The sequence below is a fragment of the Parus major genome, unplaced genomic scaffold (assembly GCF_001522545.3).
Source record: "Parus major isolate Abel unplaced genomic scaffold, Parus_major1.1 Scaffold475, whole genome shotgun sequence".
In the NCBI taxonomy this organism is placed as follows: Eukaryota; Metazoa; Chordata; class Aves; order Passeriformes; family Paridae; genus Parus; species Parus major.
Window position 1 is genome coordinate 5373 of NW_015379369.1, and position 4221 is coordinate 9593.

General features: G+C 42.6%; 1 protein-coding gene across 1 annotated transcript in view; it reads left to right on the forward strand.

The window, feature by feature from the left end:
- The window catches only part of WDR7 (WD repeat domain 7), a gene marked incomplete at its 3' end in the record, with an annotated part of 23397 nt that overhangs the window by 1054 nt on the left and 18122 nt on the right, over positions 1–4221 (forward strand). The window lies entirely within an intron of this gene.

Genomic DNA, 4221 nt, shown 5'->3' on the forward strand with positions numbered 1-4221 from the left:
GCGGGAAGCGCTGAGGCAGCCCCGGGAGCCCAGGTATCCCTGCCCCTTCTAACAGAGCAGCATTGGTTTAGAATTTCGTCAGATTTTACCTCCAAACCAGCGCCAGGTTCTTAATGGACGGAGGTTTCCATCTCTTACCTAAAGAGGGGCTCCTCACGGGTGGTTGATCCTTTTAATGCTAATTTTTTTGCCACCTCGCAGCCCTCCCCGGTTTTATTTGCCTTCCCTGTGGCAGACACGGTGCTCTGGGCACTCGGGGATGGGATTTAGAATTCTGCAGCTGCTTTGGATAACTGTCCTCTGTGAGTTCGAAACAGGAAAAAATGAATATGGGTTCAGTGTGTCATCAAATTAAGCAGCAGGCAAAACTGCGAGTGGCTTCCAAAGGCGTTAATTAATTCAAATCTCGTCTCAAATTAGCATTTCCTTCTCTGCCTTGGTTTGGAACCTCCTGCATACCCAAGGAAGGTGTTTCCATTCCATTCTCTCTCTCTCAATGGTCCCTTTTCTCCATCCTTCAATAATAAATAGAAAGTCTAATCTGTAATTGCATTTAAAATCATTCGATGTTTCTAAATTGCTTGAATAGCCCATTCATAGCTATTTTATACTATTTAACGCTCTTTTGTGCTATTTAATAGTATTTTGGGGGCCGATTATTGGAGTGTGCACACATATCCTGAGATTTAATTCCTTATTTAATGGAAATACAAAGAGTTTGGGAAGAGTTACTCTGGTGTAACAAAGGCGAAGTTGTTTTTGTTTTGTCTCTTCATGGATTTGTTCTGTCTGGGGGCTTTTCTGGCTGTAAAAATCCGTATTGTTGGTTTCTGGGCAGACAGCTTGAAAAAGTGTTAAGTACTTGTGTCTCGGATTCGGCATTTAATGCCTTGTACTTGGAAAAATCTGTTTAGTGGCTTTACTGAAATAGGAATTGATCTGGGATTATTAAATGTGCCTCAATCCCACCTTTAAGCAGAGCAGTTCAAAGAGTCACGGGATTATTCTGTCAGGTTAACGCATTATTTAACTTTTTTTGGTTCCTCGTTGAAATAATAGCTTAATTAATATTATTTACAATATTAATATTATTTTAAAATTATTAAAATTATTAAAGTTATTATTAATAATATTTTATTCATGTTTCTGTTGAAATATTTTAATACTGTTTTAATAACAATACCATGTTAATACTATTTCTGTTGAAATATTTTTAAAATCCTGGTTTTGGGAAGGTGTTTTCTCAAATCCCTGCGTTTGTTCTGTTTATTGTACAAGATTGTTGTGTGTATTCCCACGTCCCTGCACTCATTGTGTGTGTAAGATTAGAATTATTTCCATATTATTCATTTATGGTTGTTTGCAAAGTCATACATTCGGAAATTTAAAGTGAAGGGAATAAATACAAAGATTATGGATAGATAGATATGTGTGTGTGTATATAAACAGAATAATCTGCTTATATACTTTATTACAAATTTACATATATACATTTATTGCAAATGCTTTATTGTGTTTTGGGAAGAAAACCAGGATTTTGGCACTTGTAGAAGTGATAGAGACAAATTTACCCCCTGGAGGCAGAAGTATTAAGAGGAAGAGCTTTACTGGTGACATTTTCCCTTCCAAGTTCCCTTTTCTGCAGGAAACGATGGGTTTGGGGAGTTCTGGAATGATTCCCTGCCTGCTTTTGGGCCCGTTTGCCATCGGGGCAGTGTTGATTTGCTCCTGGACTTTGTCATCACTGATGTCAAAAAATGGAATTATCGATTGGTTTCAGACAAAAAGGGATTTTGGTGCTGGCAGGGGCTGCAGTTGGTGCTTGCTGGGGCTAAGCTCTGCAGTTGCCTGGGCAATTACAATGTGGTTTTTCCTGAAAAGGAAGTTTTTTATGAAGGCCTTGCGCTGCCATAGTCAAAACCTAGAAGGAAAGAGGTAGTTTTTCTTTTTCCTTTCTCTCCCAGAGCCTTGCTATGAGATATTCTGTGGTTGAAATGGGACTGTCAGGGGGTTGATAGTGTGTTTTCCACATGGAGAATCTGGGATTTCTTAGGTTAGTTACATGTCTTGTATGTTGTAATATCCTCCTGTATGTTCCTCTCGAAAATCGCCTTGATCCAGGGTTTGGAAATGTTCAGAAGCAGCTTTAAATGCAGAACGATGAGCTGCAGGATCTCAAGCAGTAATTCTGTGCCCTGCCAGGGCACTTTCTGTATTTATTAAAAGATGCAGCTGGTTAGCAGGACAGCAGGGGAGTGGGAAGGGATTTTTGTGTTGCTTATTGGCATTTTTCATCTCTGGTTTAGTCATTTTTTGGTTTGTTTCCTCACAAAAATCGGATGGGCATTTGTTTGCTGTGGGTGGTTTTGTTCTTGCTGTTGATCTTTGCATTTGGTTCTGTTGCATCTGGGCGCTTTATTGCTGCTTTTGTGCCATTTTTATGATGATTTCCGAGCCTGCTTTAATTGTAGCTCTTTGTTTTTCACCCTGTTGTTTAAAATGCTGAATTAATTTCTCTTTCTGTATTGTGATGATCCAGACAGAGCAATTGATCCAGCATTGCATAACAATTAACTCTGCGGGGCCAGGTGTGGTTTGCAGGGCAGAGAAAGACTGGATTTTTGCTCTTTATTGAACCTGACCAGTAAATGCGAGCTCTTAATGAAATAGCTTTTAATGGAGATGGACCAGTGGGCTGCCAGCAATGAGCTGCTTTACTGGGAAGGCTCATTTGATGTGATATTACCGATTTTGTGCTGTGGATTTTGTGGAAACCCCACAATTGATCCCTGACTTGTCAGGAGCCTCCCGGGAGCCATGTGTAATCCTTAGCCATTCATTATCCTGCCCTGGCTCCCTCCCTTCCCCCTTTTTTCCACAGCTCCCTGGCTGCAGAGGGTGGCAGCACTCATGGAGTGGGATCACAATTCCTGTGGTTTTTATGGCTAAGGAATGTCAGGAATCTGGGTTGGAATGGATGGGCAGCCAGGGTGCAGCAGCCTGGCACACCTTCCACCATCCCAGGCTGCTCCAAGCGCTGTCCAGCCTGGCCCTGCACCCTTCCAGGGATGGACAGGGCTGGAAAACCTCCCAGAGGAGGCTGTTTGTTGGTTCCTTGTATCCATCCCAGGGATAGCTGTGCTTATCCCAGCGGGGAGTGGGGCTGGTATCCACACTCACATTCAGGCTGGCCTTTATTCTTCTGTCATAATTCACATTTATTCCCTCAGAAGTGCTGTGAAACTGGTCTCCAGAGCTGTGAAAAGTGCAAATAGTGCTGGGTACCTCAAGGTAGAATAAAGTGTGTATAGCTATAAAAAAAACCCAGGAAAACACACATATTTTAAAATAGTTCTCCACGAATCCTGCCTGTTTTGGAGTGTTCATGCTCCTCTAAATCAGAGCTCTGGTTTGTGCTGGGGTGAGTTCAGAGCATAAACCTCCACAAGATAATCCACAAGGAGAGTTTGGTTATTTATTTAACACGACCTTTTTACCGATGAGCAAACCTCAGCTCTGAAACCGTGGAAGTGCTCGGTGAGCTGGGAATGTTGCTACCACAAACAGAGGGTTGTTGTGGGGTTTAAATCTTGTGCAAACCTGAGTGGGTTTTATTGCCACAACTTGAGTTTCGATTCCCAGACATTGAGACCACTTTGGCCCGGGGACGATTGAAATTCCGCTGTGTTTTTTGTGTCAATACGTTCGGAAGATCCAAAATGTTGCTGTAAAGATAGTGCTGTACCTATTTCCTGCTGGAGAGGGGCCAGGATCCTGTTTAGCGGTGGATTATACAAGGTTGATTTCACCTAAGGCAGCATGAGTGTCTGTGGAGCGGGGACATAATAACATCAGGAATAGAAAAACAACTTCAGCCTTGGGGCTTAAAGCATTCTTTATTTCAAAATTACTCTGACAAGAGGGATTTGGGCAAAAATCCCTGTGAGTGCGCAGGGATGTGCTGTTTGGCCTCTGACTTTTACTCCCCTCCCTCTTGGTTTGAAGAACAATATTTTGGATTTTGGGAGATTGCAGCCCCCTCGTGTGTAAATAAACAGCACCATTGCCTCACACCTAGGGGATCATGTCTGTCTGTCCATCTGCTGCATCCTGGGAGCCCCCAAACAGGAGGGAAAAAGGGCAGGGAACATGAGGGGAAAAAGATGGGAACATGAGGGGAAAAGGGCTGGGAACATGAGGGAAAAGGGGCAGGGAACATGA